Genomic DNA, 22,144 nt, shown 5'->3' on the forward strand with positions numbered 1-22,144 from the left:
GGTTGGAAGTGAGGGTGGGATGCAACCCTAGGCTCTCCAATATGGGATGCAGGCATGCCAAGCGTTGGCTTAACTTGATGAGTCACATCATCTCCTAATGTATCCACTTGTCTCGACTGGTTGTAGGAGGATCTTGATGTTTGGTCCAATACTGTTCTGGGTGTTGTTGTGACAGTGTTTTTGGAAGTGAGTAACAGTTAGATCTTCAGCTGGGTAAAGCAGGCTGTCTGTCCTCATGTGGGTGGACCTCGTGGAATCTTGAAGGCTAAACATGTGTGCACTGGGGACCCGTTGTATGCCAGGCAATGGGAGAGACAGAGGCACAAAGCAGACAATATCGCTTGCAGTGGCAGAGACGGGGAAAGGAGAAAGGCTCAACAATAAAAGAAACTCACAGGCTGTTAAAGTGTGGAAGTGCAGAGGCGCAGTGCCCGCCAGGGTTTAGGGGAGACTGGAATTTAAATAGGATGGCAAAGGAAAGCCTCATAGATAAACTGGTAGTTGAGTGAAAGTCTTTTTTACAATAGTTTTTTTTTAACTTTATATAAATGACAGCATGCACCTCACAACTCAGATGTAGGAATATACTGTGACTTCCCGCCCTACCCTCTCTCCTGCCACCCCCTCTCTCCCACCTTATTCTTTTTCTTTCCTTTTTTCTTTCTTTAATTTTTTTTTTTTTACAATGAGACACTTCCATTTTATTTTGCAATTACAGGCTGAGCACGCCATTAGATAATTTCCACACAAAACAGGTGTTGGGGAGAACTCAGTTGTTCCCCAAAAGTATAAACAAAGGCTATAAATAATGATCAAATGTCAGAATATCAAATTCACTCACATAGATTACATTGTTTGGTACTCTGTATACTAGCAATCACAAATCAGGGACTACATATGATATCTGGCATTTTGAGACTGGCTTATTTTACTAAGTATGATTTTCATTCTATCTCTTTGTTGCAAAAGACTGGATTTCATTCTTTTCATGGCAGAGCAGTATCCCGCAGTGTAAGTATGACACATTTTTTTTTAATCCATCATTTGTTGATGAACATCTGAGTTGATTCCGTGTCTCAGCTATTGTGAATTGAGCTTCAGAGTAAAAGTCTTCAGAAAGCAGGTGAGCATCTGGGCGGAGACAGAGAAAGCAGCAAACTCAGAGTCTCAAGGGGGCAGAGGTGTATGTTATCATTTGGGTGTAGTTTCCCAACAAAGGTTTCATGTTCTGGAAGCCTAGTCTTCAATGTGGCAGTGCTGGGGTCTGATGAGGGGTGTTTGGGATTACCGCAGCATCGTGCTTGGAAGGGATGAAGGAAGGTTCTGTAGGAGTGGCTGAGTTCTGAGCATGATGGCTGCGGAGTGAGGCCACTCCATGCCCCTCCATCTCACATCACATTCATCTTGACCGTCATAGGTTTGCCCTGCTCCTTCTCTGCCCATTTCTGCCTCAGCATGAGGCTTTCCGTAGACAGGGCCATGCATTTTAAACTTACTGGCCTCCAGAAATAAAAGCCAAATTAAACATCTGTCTTTATAACTTAATCAGCATATTGTGTTAAGGTAACACAAGAAAGATTTCTTAGACAATATAGGTCTAAGAAAACTAAATAGGCCAGGAAATTTGGAGAAAGGAGATTAAAGTATGGGGAAGGGAAGGCAGGTTCCAGAGTGAGATAGGAGAAGTTATTGTGTCTCTCAAAGTTGGCGGGGTTTTGAAGACAGGTGCCTTCTGGTTTCGTTTACATTTCAATTGCTCCTCTGAGTACTAGTTTGAAAATTGACAGAACCTGAAAAAGGGTGATTTATAAGGAAGCTAAAGAGAGATTGTGAGAACCTGGACTAATGGCAAAAAATGATAAGATTCTGTACCCTATTCATATAGACTTTAAGCCATGTTTATGGAAGTAGAATTTGCATTTGGTGAAATTTTTCTCTGTGGGGTAAAACATTTACAGGAGTGGCAAACATATGGTTGGGACATGCCCCTGGTTTCGCCTTTTCCAGGATGTAATGTGAGTAGAATACACCTGCAGAAGCCACCTTTCACGCCGTTGTCTTTAATGTGGGAATTAGAGATAAGTGTTGGTCTAACGCAAGATCACTTTTGTTTTCTTCTACCTTTTTTTTTTGTATTTTTATAATATTAGAATGTACATTTATTTAATTCCTGGTCCAAACCAAGTTAAATTTTTCTATAGAATGTAAAGGTTTAGGATTATGCTTTGCATAGGAATATTCAGTAGTTCCAGCAGCATTATGTCGAAAAGATCACCCTTTCTCCCTTGAGTTACTTTGGGTTTAGTATATCACAAACGGGTAACCTAGTTCAGCTAAAACAAATGAAGAGATAATTGGAGTTTTTAGTGGGATCAGGAAGAAGATGGAAATTATTGAGGAACTAGAGACTGTAGGGAAAGAACTGAATTCGTGGCTTATTAAATATGCCAAAATGTAATAATGAAAAAGAGAAAATAAATTGCAAAAGTACAAAAATATATTCCACTATTTAAGTGCAGATGAGTAAAGAGAGCTCTATGACAAATCAGGAAAAACACTTTATGAAGGGCTAGCTCTGTGCTGTAGTGGGTAAGGCCGCTGCCTGTGGCACTAGCATCCCTTATTGGTGACGGTTTGAATCCATGAATGAATCTTAAGGAACTGTATTCAATGAATTTTTAAAATGAAGAAGGATGCAAAGTAAACTTAAATGTAAATAATAATGAAATAAACTAATGGAAGTAGGTGAAACAGAAATTCAAACTGAAAAGCAAAAAACTAACAAAAGTAAAAATGAAGAAAAATAGAATCAAGTGAATAAAAAGCCACCAAGAAAAAAATTGGATATTTGGATAAATATATATTGTTTCCCAGGAAATTTGTAAATTATGAAAAGATAGATTTTTAACCATAGAACTGAAATCCATAGAAAGTGTTGACTCAGTAGGTGAATTAAATAACGCATTGAACTCAGCTGGAGAAAGAATAAATGAAGTACAAGAGAAGTTAGTTTAAAAATCTACAGTGAAGCACAAAAGAAAAATATGGAAAACACAGTAGGATAAGGGGTGCAGGAAAAGGGACAGTAAGAGTGTGTTCAGAGTCTCAAAAGCAGAGAGGGAAGTGACAACATTAAATCAATATTGGAAGAGAGGAGAATCAAGATGGCAGAATGGGGTAAGGGAACATTTAAACGGACAGAAAAACATTTAATCAGGATGAAGCAGAGAGGACACATTCCAGGAAAAAGGAGAGGACAGAACAACAGAAGAGGGGTACCTGGAGACTGACAGAGGAAAGCAGTGGTCACAATGGTGTGGTGTTGCAGTGACTGATACTCCAGCAGCATTCAGCTAACAGCAATCTGAACTCCACCAGCAACCAGGTGGGAAGGGACTTTCACTGGGAGCTTGGGAGGTGAACCCAGACAAAGAACTGTCTGTCCTGCTGGTCCATTTAATTTGACCAGGAGCAGAGACAGAGCAGCAAATCCCAGATGGACTGTGCGAGAACAGGGCGATCTCACAGCCCAGTCAGCCCCGTAGAGCTGAATTGGGCGCCATTTTGCTTAAGGAGGCAAAGGCAAGGAAAGGGACTGAGCATACACTGAGCTGGGAATTAACTAATTTCTGACTCAGTGAACTGTGGCAATGTGGCATTCTGCAGGTTCCACCCAAGACAGGTCTGGGTAGCCCTCAGATCTGATGGCCAGCAGATCAAGAACTCTAGTAGTGGTACATCATGAGCCATTTTGTACACTGTGGCAAAAGTTTTAGGACTACAAGGGAAAACAGTGAACTGAGCATGTGCTGAGCTCGCAAGAACTCACTGAGTTCCATGGATTGCATTGGTCCCGCAGGAAAATAATACCAACCGTGGCACCGTACTGGTCAAAATAGGTCCATGTGGCACCCAGACCTAACGTCCCACGGGTTCTGGCAAGATTAGCGCCACCAACAACCTAGCTATATAGGATACCTGGTGTCTCCCTAATCCTGGAACATGCTCTAACCAAAAGTGGGAGAAAGGTAGCACAGACAATGGTATCACAGGAGGAGCAGAGTGGTGAGCCAAGAGCTGGGGCTGTGGAGACCATGGTGGAGACCTGACATAAGAACCCAGACCTGGAACTCGCTGGAGGGAGTGGCACAAGTGGCTGCAAGCAAAAAGTTGTGTACCAACTGCAAAAAGTAAAATCAAACTGCAGACCTGTGGGTGACCGAGTTTAAAAACCTGCCCCAAGGAGAAGACTGCTAACCAGAAGTACAATGATCAAGAGCAAAAGAAGAGACAAAGGCACAATGAATATTGCCAAAAACTCCCCTGCAAAGGAGCAAAACCCTTTGCCAACCTCAGAGTTAACTGAGGAAGACGTCGAGAAAATGGGGGACACAGAATGAGAAGCACATGCAAGAGTTTAAAGAAATGATAATAATAATAATAATAATAAAATGTAAAAAAAAATTGGAAGAGACAGACACTGAGAATTCTGCAAAGCCTAACTTAAAAAGAGAAAGCACAGGTTAAAAAGAATTTAAAACTTCAGGAAAAATTGCTTCAGAGCTAGTCACATCAAGGCAGATCATATTAAAATGCTGAAAACAAAACAGAAAGAGAAAAATCTGAAAACCATGAGGGAATATGACATATGAGTTTCAAGAATCCTATTTCTCCTGAGGAAGGATAGAAAATAATAGAAACAGGAGAATTTTTGTGAAGCACTCCTAGAATCTACCCACCAACTAGGACCTCCAGCTCCAGCGAAGGTAGCCTTCAAAAACCAAGCTACAATAAAGACCCGAACAACTCCAGTTGCAGGTGATCCCTGCCACTGTCACTAAGATAATATAAAAGAATGTATAGATATTAAATTGATTGAGAACTATGAAATGAAATAATTCATTAATAAAAAAGCAAAAACAAAACATACGTGTAATAAATGAAAGCAGGTACGATGGTGAAGAGAAATGGACGAATTCTACCCCTGTCTATCAGGAACAGACATAGAATGCAAAGTCAGGGAGGACATAGTTGAACTTCATTGCACCATTAATCAACTGGAACTAACTAACTTCTATCAGTGGCTTTATCCAACTTTAGCAAAATACACGTTGTTCTCAAGCTCACAGGAACAGTCACCCAGATCAAGCACACTCCGGCAGTAGAACACGACACATTTCAATGAGCAGAAGTCATATGACTACACCGAGACTAGAAATCAACAGCATCAATGACTATGGGAAATTTCACAATATTTCAGGATTAAGTAGCATTTTCTTTTTGAAACAAATAGGAGATGATTCAAAGAAGAAATCTCAAGAAGAATTTTCAAATATTTTGAAACTAAGGTGCTGGCATGATGGCTTAGCTAGCTAATTGTCTGCAGTGGCAACATCCCATAGGGGTTCAGATTCATATCCTGGTTGCTCCACTTCCCAGTTCAGCTCCCTGTTTATGGCTTGGGAAAGGAACAGAGAATGGCCAAAGTCCTTGTGACTCTGCACCCATGGGGGAGATTGTGGAGGGGGGAAGCTGGGGAAGCCCCTGGCTCACAGCTTTGGGTCAGTTTAATGAACTGGCCATTTGTGGCTATTTGGGGAGTGATCCAGCAGATGGAAGATTACTTACTCTGTCTTTCCTTCTCTCTCCTTGCAACTTTGACTTTCAAGTAAAATAAGTAAATCTCCAAAAATATTTTAAAAACTACTTTGAACTAAATAGGAGTGAAGGTACAAGCTGCCAGTAGCAGTCAGATGCAGCAAACGCAGAATGTGTCAAGGCTCACAGGACTTAGTGTATCCACAAGAAGGAAGATCTAAAATTAAACTTCCGACTTCAGCAACTAGAGAAAGAAAAGCAATTCAAAGAAAAGATAAGATAACATGTAGGATAATTAGAGCAAAAGTCACTACATTAACACCTGGAAATACAGAAAATCAACAAAATCAATTGCAGACTTGTTGAGAAAGTAAACAGCTTGAAAAACTTTAGGTTAACTAAGGAAAAAAAAAAAAAAGAAAGAAAACCACAATTACCAAAATGACTCAAGATATTGAATCAGTAATTAACTTTCCATCAAGAAAATAGCTCTGGTGGATTCTACCACACACTTAAAGAAACAAAGATACTAATTCTCTATGATCTCTTCTACAGGCAGGAAGAATATTCTCTCATGGTGTGCTATTACTCTAATTTCAATATCAGATGAAGACATCACAAGAAAGGAAAACTACAGGTGGATATCCTTCATGAAGGCAGGTGCAATGATTGTCAATAAAATTAACAAATCAAGACCAACAATGTATTAAAAGAATCATACAATGCAAGTGATGAAAATCATCAGGTATGGAAGGTTGGTTCGACATTCGAAAATCCATTGATGAATTGCACTGTATTCACATGTTAAAGGAAAAAAAACCCCGCATGATCATATCAACCAAAGAAAAGATAGGACAAAATCCAAGTTCACTGAAGGAAGAGAACACTCAGGAACGGGTGTATTGTGGTGCAGGGCATGAAGCTACCACCTGTGATATCAATGTCCCCAGCTGCAGTGTTGGTTTGAGTCTTGGTGGCTTCTGCTTCTGGTCCAGCTCTCTGCTAATGCACTTGGGATACCACAGATGATAAACCAAGAGCTTGAGCTTCCCCCACCCGCACAGGGGCCCAGATGGACTTCTTAGTTTTTAGGTTCAACCTGCCAGACCCCTGCTGTTGCAGTGCTTTGAGGAGTGAACCAGTGGATGAAAGATCTCTCTCTCTCTCTTCTCGGTGTCTATCACTTTGCCTTTTAAATAAGTAGATACATAAATATCTATTTTAAAAGGGAAAAGAAAACCTTTATGACAAGTAGGAATTCAGCCTTATGGAGAGCATCTACTAAAATCCTACAGCCAGTATCATCCTTGATGGTGACAGCCTCAAGATGAGCCTCTCGACCCTAGGGTCTGACCAAAGACAAGGAAAGGAAATGAAAAGTAGGCAGGTTGGAAAGGAAGAAATAAACCTATTTTTGTTCACAAATGATACTGATATAGAAATTCTAAGAATTGACAAATCTTTTGGAATAAACGATTGCATTGGCTGTGATGACTGCCACAACAAGACACTAAAAACAGGGTGGCTTACATAATGCGTTTTCTCACAGTTCTGGAAGTAGTTTTGTTGGCATGGAGGGCTCACTCTTAAACTTGACAGCCATCTTCCCATGGTGGTTTCACACTGTTTTGGCTTTATAAGCAGGCATTTCTGGTATTCCACTGCCCTAACCATGTCCTCTTACAAGGCTATCAGTCAGCTTGGATTAGGGCCTACCCTAATGGACTCATTTCAACTTAATTATCTATGTAAAGTCTCTATCTTTAAATACGATCATACCTTCGGGGTATTGGAGGTAAGGGACATTTTGTGGGGAAAGGAGGATTAATCTGTAACAGGGATTATAGAAAGGTTGTAGTTACAAGGTTGATGCACAAAAATCAGTTTTCTGAATGCTATCAATGACTAATTGGAAATTAAAGCTTAAAAACTCCATGCTGCTTACAATAGCACCTCCAAAGACAAATGTTTAGGTATAAATCTGAAAAAAAAAAAAGAACACAACATATATGTAAACACAATAAAGCCCTGATGAAATAAAAGAAGATAAAAACCAGTGGAAAGATACTGCAAGATCATAGTTGGGAACAAGATGATTGCTAACAAGATGATTTTTTTCCCTAACTTGAGCTGTAGTTTTAATAAAGCTCTTCCAAGTCCCAGCAATTTATTTTGTGCCTATCAACAAACTGATCTCAAGATTTATATGAAGATAAAAAAAGACACAGCGTGGCCAAGAAAATCTTGAATAAGAAAGTTGGAGGACTGGGACCACATCAGTTAAGCCACAGTCTGAAACGTCAACATCCTACACCTACCTGGAAACACAGCAGAAGAAGGCTTAAGTGCTTGGACCCTTGTCATCCATGTAGGAGCCCCAGGTGGAGGGTCTGTTCCTCCCATCTGTCTGTCCTATCCCTGCCTGCTCTGGCTGTTGTGGCCATCACGGGAGAGAATCTGCACATGGAAGATTGTATGTGTGTGTGTAACTCTTTCAAATAAATAAATCGTAAAAAAAAAAACAAACAGGTTAGAGGGCTGACATTACCAACTTACTGACTTTAAGACTTAGCTTGAAGTCTTAACTTTAAGACAACATAGTTGACCAGTGCTGTGGCATAGCAAGTCTCATGCCTGCGGCACCAGCATCCCATATTGGTGCCAGTTCCAGTCCTGGGTGCTCTGCTGCTGATCCAGTTTTCTGCTAATGTGTCTGGAAATGAAGTGGAAGATGGCTCAGTGCTTGGGACCTGACACCTACTGGGAGACCAAGGGGAAGCTCCAGGCTCCAGGCTCTGGCCTGGTCCAACCCTAACCATTGCAGCCATGTGGGAGTGAACTGTCTAATGGAAGATTCTCCCTCTGTCCTTCTACATGCAAGTTAAACATAGACCAAAGATCTGAACAGGCAGAGCACCAAATAAAACACATGATGACAAATAGGCATATTTAAAGACATCTGTCATAACTTGTCTTTGGGGAATCCGAAGTTAAAGCGAAGAAAGACCTTTATTAAAATAGTTAAAATCCTCAAGCTGACAACACCACGTTGTGACAAGTACACAGAGCAGAAGGAACTTTAACCCATCGCCGGTGGGATTGCAAGACTGCACAGGAGCTGGGCTACCTCTTACGAAGCTTGCTACAAGCATTTTTCAAGTCTATCACGTGGGTTCCTAGACATCCACCTCACTTAACCGAAAATCTGCATGTGAATTAAGAATATATATGGCCGTGTTTATTTTCAATGAAGAGCATTCCGTGGGACAAAGAATAATTCTTTTCTTTTCTTTTTGAAAAGACTTATTTTTATTTATTTGAAAGGCAGAAAGACAAAAAGCAGAGAGAGACAGAGTCAGGTTTCTTCCAGCCACTGGTTCAGTCCCTGGATGTGCACAAAATGCCAATCTGAGCCAGGCCAAACCCAGAAGCCAGGAACCCCATTCTGATCCCCCCACACAGCATGAGGCCCCAAATAGTACCACTCCTTCCAGGTGCATTGCAGAGAACCATAGCAGAAGCAGGTGTCTAGGACTTGAACCTGCACTCTGAGGTGGGATGCCAGTGTTGCAGGTTGGACCTCCTAGGCCACAACTCCAACCCTTGAGTGTGAATGTTTATAATAGATTTATTCATGATTGCCCAAACTACAAGCAACCAAGACATTCTTATATAACTAAGTGAATAAGCAAACTGAGGGATAGCTCTACCGTGTTCAACATGAATAAAAAACTATGAGAAGACATGAAGATTTTAAAAAGTATGTACTGTATGCTTCTCATTGTATGACAGTTTGGAAAATGTCAAATTATAGAGATGATAAGAGATCAGCAGGTACCAGGGTTGATGGAGGAAAGTAGGAGGATGGATAGGTGGAGCAAAGAGGAATTTTAGGGCCATCAATTGTGACTCAGCGGTTAAGCTGTTGCCTGCAACACAGGTATGCCATATGAGCACCAGTAATTGTGGTCATTTGGGAAATGAACAAGTAGAAGATTCTCTAATTCCGCCTTTCAAATGAATCAAATTAATCTTTCAAAAAGTATTGTTGTGTGCATGTTTAAGAAGTCAAATTACTGTACTAGTGGACACATGAGACTATGGGCTTGTCAATACTCACACAACACAGAGTGAATCTCAATGGGTAGAAAGTTAGAATACTGTGTAAGGATTTGGAGAATACCAGGAGGGAGTGCAGTTGCCTAGGAAGGTAAAGCAGGGCTGGGGAGGGACGGAGGATGCTGATATGGGATCCTTAGATACCTTCCTTTAAGGCTAAAGGAAAAGGGAGCTATGTGAGCAGGGCTCACTGGCTGATACAGCTGTTTCCCATGGGGGCACTGGAGAACAATTCTGATTCTGTGGAATGTCTAGGGGTTGGCTACAGGCTCAGCTCTAACCCGGAGACCTACACAGTGTTCTAGTCCTCTATATAACATGACATGGTGCTTGCATATGAATATGAATCAAACCTCTAATGTCCTCCTAAATACTCAAAATCATCTTTGGATTACTTAGCGTAGGCATTACAGTAATGCTAGGCAATTAGTTGCTAGGTTGCATTGTTTAGGGAACACTGAAAAGAAAAATTTGTGCCCATTCATAATTTTTTAAAAAGTTTTGCTTTTGCAATTGGTTCCATTTGCAGATACAGATCCCAATGGATAGGGAGGGTTGACTGGGTAGGTACCAGGGTCTTTGGGAAGATGAGAAATACGTTTGTTTTAAATTTTAGGGATGTGCATATCACAAATTACAAGGATATCAAACATTTTTACAGCAAAATAAACATTTCGATATTTATTTATTTGAGAGGCAGCATGACACAGAGATAAAGAGAGCAACAGAGAGGAGAGACAGCAGCAGAAAGAGGGAAAGAATTTTCTATCCTCTAGTTCTCTCCCTAAATGGCCCTCAGGGCTGTGCCATGTTGAAGCCAGGACCCTGGAGCTCCATATGGTATCCCACATGAGAGATAGGGACCCAAGTATTTGAATCCTCTCCTACTGCTTTCCCAGGTGTGTTAGCAGGAAGCCGGATGAGGACTCAAACCAGCACTAACATGGGAGGCAGGTGTGGTCTAACCCAGTGTGCTACAATGCTGACTCCCAAAACAAATTCTTACTAACTTGTTACAGTATATCTCAACAGATTGTAGTCTGAAGCACTAAAAAGGGTAAGACATACATTTTAAAAAGTCATGGGCCAGGCACAGTAGCCTAGTGATTAAAGTCCTCTCCTTGCGTCTGCTGGGATCCCATATTGGTGCTGGTTCTAATCCAAGTGGCCTTGCTTCCCATTCAGCTTCCTGCTTGCAGCCTGGGAAAACAATTGAGGATGGCTCAAAGTTTTGGGTTCCTGCACCCATGTGGGAGACCCAAAGGAGGCTCCTGGTTCCTGGCTTCAGATCGGGTCAACTCCAGCCATTGTAGCCATTTAGGGAGTGAATGAGTGGATGGAAGATCTTCCTCTCTGTCTCTTCTCTTCTCTGTACATCTGCTTTTCAATAAAAATAAATTAATATTTTTTAAAAAGTCTTTACCAGAGAAGCATGACTTCTGCTAAAATTAAGGCAAACGCAAACACTCAACAGTGGTGAAGTAGGGGAGGAGGAATGGTGAACTCACTGACAATTCACAAGTTTATGTGGACAATCCTTTATATTGTCAGTTTACCAACTGGTGACTTGTCTGAAGAGGAAGTGAGGTGGTGTTGAAGATGCTCAGTGGGAGACCAGCCACAAAAACATTTCAGGAAGAAATTGGTCTTGTTCATTTAAGAGTCTGACAATAGCAGAACAATAGCCAACACCAATGTCTCCGTTGGTGACGTTTACACAGTTTTGGCTAACTGAAGTGGAGCAAGCATCCTGCTTAATGGGTGCCAAATGCTTCTCCCAGAGCAGTTGCAGAGGAGGGAGCAGAGCTAATCAAGTGGAGGATTCCTGATCCTTTCTGTGAAGAACTGACACAGAAAATGAAACCTAGTGAACAGGTACGATCTGAAAGACACAGCACTACCAAGAAATAGAAGTGAATCAGCGATCAAAGGCAAAGATGATGGCAACAGAGTTTGAGGATGCTCAGTGCATTTTGCTGCTGGCTTTCTGGAGGAGCAAAGAACAATAATGTACTAACACTGGTTTCTTATGAGAATGTTTGGAGAAAGGTCAGCTAAAGCTGTTAACAGGAAAATGCCCAGGAAGGCTTTCACAACGCTCTTTCTCCATGTCAAGGCCTCTGCTCATTCCTCTCAAAGAAGTGCCACTTGTCCAGAGTTCCAAGGTGGGATCATTAGGTATTCACCTGACAGTCTGTGTTTGGCTCCTTCTGACTTATTTTGCTTCTTAAACACATATTCTTAAGATTTGCTCATTTTTTAGAGAAAGAGCAAATGTGCACCTTGGGGCTGGGGAGAGCAAGAGCAAGCAAGTGAGAGAGAGAGAGAGAGAGAGAGAGAGAGAGAGAGATTGACAGAGAGACCCTTCAACTGTTGGTTCACTATCCAGATGGCTACAACAATCAACATTGAGTTAGGCCTAAGGGAGGATCCAGGAGTTTCTTATAGGTCTCCCAGTTGGATGGCAGGGGCTCGAGCATCGGGGCCATCCTTTGCTGCCTTTCCCAGGCCATCATTCTGAAGCTTAATTTAGCCTGGAGTCTCTGGGACCCAAATGAGCCAATATGAGCTGTTGACATCACAGGTTGAGTTTTTGCCAGCTATGTTACAATGTGGCTGCTTTCTCTTCGCTTCTTAATTTTAGGAAGTACTTAAAGGGCACAATTTATCCTCTGTTAATAATGTACATTTCTTATTTTTTAAAGTGCTGCGTTGATATGGTTGTTTTCATGGCCCTCAGTTCTTCATGAATGAGCTAAGTGTATAATATTATTGCTCATAAAAATGTCCTAAACTTAACAAAGTTTGCATTGTAACATAAAGCTCATATGTCTTATTTTGATCTTTCCATTAGCTTGCTGCAGATTTCTTGAAGCCTCCATCTATTCTGGAATGGAATAATTATGTACATAGATGACAGATGATGGGGGCCTGATTTCTCACCATTGGCATCATAAGTTTTTAGAATCCGTAGAGAGATGGATTTGTAGTGATGGGTCTGAGGCAGGAATATCACTTTGATATCATTTTTAGCATAATAAATGGACAGATGAGACCTACAGAAGTATTTATAGATATACATGTCATCACAGCTTGGTTTATATGCATATGTATGTTGTTCTGACTCTGAAAATAAAAAAAAAACAACTCCCAACAACAATAGGCATGCACCACACAGCATCTGGGTTCTGGCTTTTAATTCTTTTTTTTTCCAATATAGGAAATCAGCGTTCCTTGGAAAAATGATTGAGCCCTGGACTAGGGCAGGACATATGCAAGATAAGCCTGAAACACGGATGTGTTTGTACCAGAAAGTAAAGGCACATTAAGAAAAACGCTGATGAAGGCATGTCAAAGACACACGGGAATCATTGGAAAGAACCCAAGAGGGAAGAAGTAGAGCAGCAAATAAAGTAGTGCTGGATTAGTGTGCGATGACTTCATTCTAATATAAATATAGGGGAATTATTAGAAATGCAAACTTTCTCTCTATATATGCAGAGACATGCTACACCTGACCCCAAGCAAGTGACAAGGGCCACCATCATCCAATATTAATAGAAACTGGGTGGTTTTGCATGATCTTTTAAATTTTTCTGGAAAAAAAAAGTCTGTTGAAAAATGTGATTAATGCTGTGGCACAGTGCGGTAAGCTTCCACCTGCAATACTGGCATCCCATATGAGTGCTGGTTCAATGCTCTGTTTTTCATCCAGCCCCCTGCTAATGTGTCTGGGAAGGCAGCAGAAAATGACCCAAGTACTTGGACTTCTGTTACTCACATGGGAAACCTGGACAAAGTTCCAGGTTCCTGGTTACAGCTTGGCTCAGCCCTGGCTGTTGCAGACATTTAGGAAGCAACTAGGGAATGGAGAATGTTAGAGACAGCAATGATGGGTCACTGGGCTGGGTTTTTGCCATCTAGCTCCTGGCTCCAGCTCTGGCCCAGCCCCAGCCATTGCAGGCATGCAATGGGTCAGTGGGTGCGAGTGCTTACCCACTCTTGCTCCTTCTGGCCTTCTGTGTCACTCAGTCTCTCACATAAGTTTATTTAAAAGATAACTGCTGCCAACTGTTTTTAATTATTTGCCTGAGATTACAAATACCAAGTTGATGCTCGCAGTTATCTCTGAGGGGCAGGAGTGGGATGATGAGTGGGAGGAATCTCTCTTCTACCTATGATGTTTTAAGTATGGATAAGCATCAGATGCATGTACTGTAGCATGCTTAACTGTGACACAGTTAGGCTCAGCTATACAAGCAAACATTTTCTGTTTTTCTAGTTTTGAAGTATATATATATTATACATAGATGTACTGTATATATATATAGTACATGAGGGCATTTGAAAATTGTTTGGAAAACAGATCTGGGTCAAAAACTTTTGAAATTCATGTAGTTTTTTTCAGTTTTTTCCTAATCCATCTGTTCCATGAACTTTTTGAAGACCTTTCCTATGCATGGATTTTGAATTACACACACACACACACACACACACACACACACACACACTCTTACAAGGAAGAAAACACAGGCATCTTACAAGGCCATGTAACTAACACTGCATAGAATAATAATAGTATAAGAGAACTAATTAGCATTATGTGATCAGTCTTTGTCCCCCCAAGGTTATTGATGATGAGTGGGGCCACAGACCTTCTGTAGTATGAAAATTTGAAAACTGGCAGCCTCCTTTTCGTCAGGAGCAATTTCAGTGTAAAGATTAACGACCTCTGCATTTCACCAGCCCCCTGTTAACATCCTCTCATTGTGACATTGAATCCCAAAGTTTCCTAGAAGATTTCAATTACAGTTGCTGACAAGACTCTTTCGACTGGCTGAGAACACTTGCGTGTGTCAGATATCAGAGGTCAATAAGAACTCAATCCAACTGCTTAATCCTTCACTTTATTAGGTCTGTGGTGGGGTCTACATGGGGCTGGTTGCCTCAAACAAGTTGGTAAAAAGCAGAGCTATCTGAAGTAGTGAGAAAGTTCTGCTTAAGACAGCAGTGTTTGAGAGAAGAAAAATCAAGAATAGCTCGGGTGGGGTTGAGCACCATGTGTTAGGGGACGCCATGAACTAGAGAGAGTGTGTGGAGTAGAGAACCAGGTCAAGGAGTGTTCAAACCAAGAAGTGTGAACTCTGAGTCTGTGACATTTGAAACTCTTTTCTAGGACCAAGTCCAGGTGTAGATAGCTGTGTGAGTTGCCTGGAGACATCTGTGTGACATCAGGCTCTCATTGATGCTCAAAGTTGTAGGACTTGATGGGAGCCCGCCTAAGGGAAAAAGTGGTAGGGAAGTCAGAGAACCAAGTCTTGAGATATTCCAATGGTTGAAGCTTCACAGAAGAGCAGGTGGGCAAATGAATGAAGACACAAACTGAGAGAAACAGACTGCTGATTCAGAGCTTGCTGGAGCAAGTCAGCCAGCCGTCATCTTGTGTCCAATAGCCTTGCAGGCAGGCAGGGGAGGGAGAAGGCTGTGCAAGGATAGCAAGCGATGTCTTCAGATATGTCTCCGTTGGAGACTGCTGAGCTGGGCAAGTTGGTGGTAGGCTGCCCAGAAGTTAGGAACCACTTGCAACTGTATAATAATCTTTGATTTTCTCTGCTTGGTTCTATGTTGGAAGTAAAAACAAAAATTGGCTTTCCTGGCAGTTGCTTATGAGATCCTGGTCATTTGGGGCCAAGAGTTTCAGGTGGCATTGTTCTGCCTTCCAAATTGTTACCAGAAATAGCAAACCCGGCTCCCTACAAGTGTGCCTTAGGTTCATAGCAGGTTGACTGGCTAGGCTGTTTGCTTTGTAGATAAAAGGATTGGTGTCCCAGAAGGCTGGCTAAAGGCTGTGGGTCAGAGTTCTGTATATCTGAGCTGGCCATTGTCCATGTATATTCTTTGTCACTCTTATGAAGAAAGCAGAAAAGGAGAGAAGGGAGAGGAAGAGAGGAAGCCTAGGGTAGAATAAACATCAGGGAAATCAAGAAGTTAGAGTCTCGGGAGAAAGAGGGGACACTTGTTCACCGTGGCAGCCATGCCAGGAAAGTAAAAGATTTACAGATGAAAAAGACTTACAAACTTTTTCTTGCTGAGCTACCACACTTCCCTATAGCTTCTGGAAATGGTAGGAACACCAGCAGACAGGGTGGATTAGGTCAGAGAAGAAGCGTTCAGTTTCTTGAGGGGGCACAGCCCTCCTCCTTAAGCACTGAACACAATCTGCCTCTCTACTGGGAAGAAGTCATTCTCAGCCTAACTCTGGATTCTGTGATGGGTTAAGACGGTGACACCAGAGGCTGCAACCGGCTCAAAAACAAGTCCCCGGCACCTGGAACTCCAACACTGCATGTCAGATGTTTGGTTGTGTCATTTTAGGGACATCTGTTATTAACAGAATGGAAAATGGGTCTTTGTCCTTTGAAGACTATGAAGGGGAGAGAAAAAAGAAAACAGTCTGTAGCCTGTGTTTCTGACTAGTTACATGCTGAGGTCCCCAACACCAGCTCCCTAGGGCTGATGAGTTTACAAGTGCACCTGGAGAACTTGAACTTGGGGAGATTCCTCACGGCTGCTTCCCCATTGTTATGCAACAGTTATAAAGGAAACAGGTTCACAGACAGATGGAAGAAATGTACCGAGTCATAGAAGGAGCTTGGGGAACTCCTCTGTCCTGCTCCCCCTAGATGAGGAACTGATCAAGGATCTGCCTCCTTACCAGGCCTTTTCCTCATACTCCCCCAAACCTGACTGTGCTACCCTATTTCTTCCTTTGAAAATATCCTTCTTATGCCTTCATAGTGGGTCTGATCATATGTTTTTTTTTTTAGGTTTCCAGGTTGTACAGTTGCAGAGAGAACACATGGAAGAGAAATCCAAGTCACGCAACCCATATGTATGCAGGAAAAGAAATCTGGTCTGTGGAACCAGAGATAAAAATAAGACTGGGACCCAAACACCTCGGAGTCCTTTCAGAAGTGAGAGGTCAGTGGAACAAGAGAATCTTGGGGGCGGGGGGAGGGCTCAGCTTACTGTGCTTGATTACAAACAGGTCTGGTTGTTAGCCCCTCCAGCCATAACTAGTCTTGCCAGCTAATCTCACCAAATCCATAAAATTCTTCCATGTGGATTTTGAGTCACAGCTCCTGGTCCCCATTGCAAAACAGCAGAACCAAAGATCTACTTTCTATCTTTTTTCTTTCTTGGGGGACTTGATGATAGGGCAATCCTGTGTGATCAGGAGGAGTGGGTCCTGGGAGAGGATGGTCTTACGTCATGCCTGGGGCTTCCCCTGGTTGGCAACTCTGGCTTGGAAACTTCTTACCTTGACCTTAGGAACCCACTGACATTGGGTCTGACTGGTCATATTTCTCACCCTACGCCCTGTGGGCATGACCTTGTGCTGTGGACTTGAGTCCTGGTGGTCCCTGAAGACTTCTCCACTTACCCCCTCACCTGAGATAAAGCAAGTGTGTTAGGCAGGAAGCCAGAAAATAGTCTCTGTGTGTGAAAGGGGCCTCGGGTCAATGGTGTGTGGGGAATGAGGCCCCACTGGGAAGCAGTCCAGGATCTCACACCTCAAAGTCCTGCCAGAGCCCTGATAACCTTACAGGTAGCTCCAGTATTACCTCCAAAGGTAGGCACGCCAGGAAGACGGAGTCTGCCAACACTGGGTAACAGGCCTTGGCATGGATTTTTCACCTGTGTCGTACTGAGGAAGCCCTTTGTCCAGAGAAGGCAAAGGGAAGGAGGAATGGTAGGGTGTCCTGGACCCTGAACCAGCACAAGCTCTCATTTCTACACTGATGGTCCGTTCAGCTCTCGGAGATGCCTGCCTGTCGGGAATATTTTCTCTGGTAAACTTGGTAACCTTGCTTACCATAGTCTGAATGACAGGGCTTGCTCATCTCTGTCTCTCTGTCAGATCCGTCTGATGGATTCCCTATCTCATTACATCTTGCTACCTTGCTGACGACGCCTCTCTGTCGCAAGCCTGAATTCTTTTGTTACTGATGACGAGACCCTCCATTCTGTGCTCTCTGTGAACAAGTTCAGCTTCCCCTGCTGGGCCCAGCAGCTCCAGAGGTCAGATGGATCCCCTGAGAAGGAATGGGGTGGCCATGTCTTCCCTCCTCCCTCCACCAAGGGCACTCATAGCTTCCAGCTCCACACTGCCTAACAAAAGGTTTTTTCACAACAGCATTCTTTTACTTTTCTTTCTCTTTTTTATTTTTTAATAGGGTGGATTCTTTCCACACAGGCCCTTTGTCAGGTGCTTGTAGACTGCTTGTACATTAAACACACGACAATGGGGGGTTATTCTGGTCTTGCTTTCTCACTGGGAATGAATGGCTATTGTGCATTCAGAATAGCTGGGTAGCAGCTCAGGACCTCAGGAAGGTCCCCTTTGTCCCAGCTCTCCAGGGCCAGCCCTGACAGACCCCAAGAGGACAACCTTTCTGAAAAATGGTTGGATCTCCTGATCATTCACATCTTTGAACTGTTTCTCACCCCTCAGCAGCTTCCTGCTTCCATTTAACCTCGATGACCTGGTGTATCGGTCAGTTACACAAAGAGCATGGCCAAAGGTGCCGAGATGGAAACCAGCCCATCCTAGCAGCACCTGGGGAGAGCCAGACCCACGCTGCGGTCTTTGAACACATTGTCTCCAGAGAGCAAACACACCCTGCGAAAAATTTATGTGCACCAGCTACTTGGCCTTGGGGCACACTGCCTACACAAACCTGGCACTGCTCAGTAGGATTACGGAGGGCTGCACCCATACAGACTTGGAAGAAAGAGTTCAGTTGGTTCACAATAAATTTGTCCAGCAAATATTTACCAAATGACTGTTTCATTCCAGATGCTCTGCTAAGTGCTAAGAAATCGGAGATGGGTAAGTTGAATGTGTTGCCAAATAGGTTGGGGAGACGGATGAGGAAGCCACATTGTAGTCAGGTGCAGCAGGTAAGAGTCACACGGCAGCGGGCAGGGGTAGCACAGGACAGGGACGCAGAGGTCAGGTGGGTGGGCGGGCAGGGGTAGCACAGGACAGGGACGCAGAGGTCAGGTGGGTGGGCAGGCAGGGGTAGCACAGGACAGGGACGCAGAGGTCGGGTGGGTGGGCAGGCAGGGTAGCACAGGACAGGGACACAGAGGTCAGGTGGGTGGGCGGGCAGGGGTAGCACAGGACAGGGACGCAGAGGTCAGGTGGGTGGGCGGGCAGGGGTAGCACAGGACAGGGACGCAGAGGTCGGGTGGGTGGGCAGGCAGGGGTAGCACAGGACAGGGACGCAGAGGTCAGGTGGGTGGGTGGGCAGGGGTCAGGCCAGACTTGCCAAGGACACGATGCTCGAGAAAGGGGTGGGGAGTGAGCGGAAGTTGGAGGGTTGGAAGAGGGCTTCACAGCCAAGGAGCAGAGGCAGGGGTAGGGAGGGGAGCAGGGAGCATCCGGAGAAGTGCAGGTGTCACTGTGGTCTCTGTGGGAGGTGGGCTGGACCTGTGCTGGGAGCAGGTCATGGCCTTGCCCGTGTCCTTGAAGACTTGATGCTAGACAAGGCTTGCTCTGACACGGGAGTGGAGAATAGGTGGGGGAAGACTTTTCCGAATGATGAGGTGAAAAATGATGAAGGGCTGGACTGATGAAGAGACTCTGGACATGGAGTGTCATGGTGATGACTCAAAGAGAAGGGAGAATTCCCAGTAAGGGTAGACAGACAAGGGGACACTTTTAGGCATGATCTTGAATCACTGAGACCAGGAAACATGGAGGGTACTAAGGTTTGAATGTGTTCCCCTAAGTTCTGAAAGAAAGCAGCCCCTCCCCCCTCAGTCCCCCAGCCCCACCCCCAGCATCGTTGGATTCAGCTACAGCAGCCTTAGGAATGTTCCTTTTGGAGGGTTCAGTGGTGGTCAGAGGTTGGAGAGTCCAGATTTTCCCTTGGGGAGAACAGAGACAATGACAAGGACATGTTGAATGCTCACATTGAGCTGACCACATGCTTTTGCAGGTCCCTGGGAGGTGTCAAAAATGAGAGGTGGGAGGGTCCACGAACTTGGCCACTGAGCCGTGTATCCTGTGTCACCCTGGCTTGCAGAGAGTTTTCTAGAACAGACCCTGTGCTTGATGGTACCATTCGCTGGAACCACACATCGTGCATGACTGTACCTTTGGTCTCGCTTCGCCCAGCTCTTTAACTCAGGCTACTGCTGTAGTAAAGAAACTGCCTGGGGCCAGTGCTGAGGCTCAGCAAGTCAGGACTCCACCTGCCACAGCAGCATCCCGTACACACACCAGTTCATGTCCTGGCTTCTCTTCCTGCAGTCTGCGTCCCTGCTAGTGTGCCTGGGGAAGTGGTGGAAGATGAGACCCCTGCACCCACATGTAAGACGTCGATAAAGATTCAAATTCCTGTCCCAGCCCTGGTCACGGAGGCTGGGGAGTAAACCTCTGGATAAAAGATTCATTCTCTCCCCACACAACTACCCAATTTTGTCTTTCAGATGAATCTTAAATTTATTTAAATTTAGAAAAGAAAAAAAAATCTACCTGATTTTCTCTATGAGTGAGAACACAGGGTGAATCCTTGTGAACTTAAAAAAAAGAGCTAGGGTATGGTGAAAAAAAGTTGACAGTGCACTGCTTTTTTTTTTTTTTAGCCTCTATGCACTTCTGAAGCTGCCCAAAGCTGCGTTCCCTCCTTTGACTCACAAAGGATCTTCGCAAGTTCATGGAAAACGCATAGGATCAAAAACAAAAACAAAAACTATGCATTTCAAATTGTTTGGCACTAAAGTAACTTTGTCTTTTCATTTCATTTTCCCACAAATTTTTTGATCTTGTGCATCTGTCCTCATTCTCAGAGTTCCTGAAGGCTTTCGAGATGGCTACTTCCGAGTTCTTCTGGAAACACCAGCAACCTGAGTTTGCTTCGTTAGTGTCCTGCCCACCACAACCCTCAGCCCAAAGGGTCTGTCCCACACATCCTGTCCCCTCCGCAGAGCGGCTGGACCCAGGGGTGCCTTGGTCACTGGTGAAGAAGGGCACATGGCCCCTGCACCCCCTCTTGCTTCGCCTACACCTTCCCTCCTACTGCCTCTGCTGATGTCTGGCCTTCGGGCTGTGCTCAGACCCACAGGGAACCTGTGCCAGACAGAAGGTCTTCTGTTCCCTGCTCTGGTCACTCTCTTCCCAGACATCCAACACCTTCACCCTCCTTCCTTCCCTCTCTAGTACCTTCAAAACACTTCCTTCTGGAGCCTTCTTCCCTCCCAGCCTCTGCCTGAGTGGGCAGGAGGGGGCGCTGCTGCCCTGGGCTGGGCCAGCCACATTGCAGGGACAAGTGCTGGATTTTCAGGTTTTGCCCTACGGTGGGCTTGAGCCTTAAGGGCCCTGGTGGGAGGAGCAGACCACACAGGTGACCTCTTTCTCTCCCTGCCAGGGTCTCAGAAGAGGAGCCAGAACCAGCCGGGGGGTGGGGGGTGTTGGGGAGGAGGCCAGCTCTGCACTTCTCAGTGTCTCTACCTGGCTTGCCCTGGACAGGCTGTTACTGTTCCCTGCTTGCTTCCAAAGTTCCCTCAGGCACATGAATCTCAGGATCCTGTTGCAAGTCTGAAGTGTGCTCCCAGCCTCTTCCTCCTGAACATGGTTCTTCCAAGGGGTGCTTCAGACCACACCATCCTATGCCTTTTCTGTTCTTGTAGGGGTGTGCCCCACTACAACTTGCCCGGGGCCTGCAGGTGGGGCTCCCAAGACCGGTGAACTCCATTTAGCACTCTGAAGTTAGACCTGCTGGATCAGCACCTGCCTGCACTGTCCTCGCCCACTGCTGGACCATCTGGCATGACCCATGGATGAGAAGGCGCAGATTGCCATGGGAGACCCAGCAGGAGTCGCTGAGAATGATTCTAGGGGAAGAGGCCAACAGGTGACCTGCAGGACACATATCATGTGACCGGGGATAATTTCCATGGTCCTCATCAAGTTCTTTGTCCCAGACACAGAGATAACTGCTTGTGAGTCAGACTGCGCTGAGCAGGGCAGAGGTGGGCTGGCTCTCTTGGGGCACGCCTGATGGCTGTGGAGTAAGCTGGACTGGGTGGGGCAGTGGGGTAATTGTCTAGGCAGGGAGGAACGTGTGGTGGCAGCACAGGGGCAGGAAGAACATGGAGTTGGAAATACTGAAAATTCCACCTGGCCAGAGCACAGGGGTCAGCTGGGGGCAGCAGCTGCAGGGTCTGCTTCGTTCCTGTTGGCAGTGTGACCGGGCATCGGATCCCTAATCAGGCTCTTGAAAGGAAATGAAGGACGTAGGCACCCTAGCCCAATCCCTTGCAAATAAATACCTCGCCTTCCAGGGATCTAAATATGATTAAAATGTCCTTTCAGCAACAACTGCAGGGAGGGAGTGCTGGAGAAAATGAGATAGGT

The sequence above is a fragment of the Ochotona curzoniae genome, unplaced genomic scaffold, assembly GCF_017591425.1.
Source record: "Ochotona curzoniae isolate NIBS_2020 unplaced genomic scaffold, NIBS_Ocur_1.0 contig_3498, whole genome shotgun sequence".
Taxonomy (NCBI): domain Eukaryota; kingdom Metazoa; phylum Chordata; class Mammalia; order Lagomorpha; family Ochotonidae; genus Ochotona; species Ochotona curzoniae.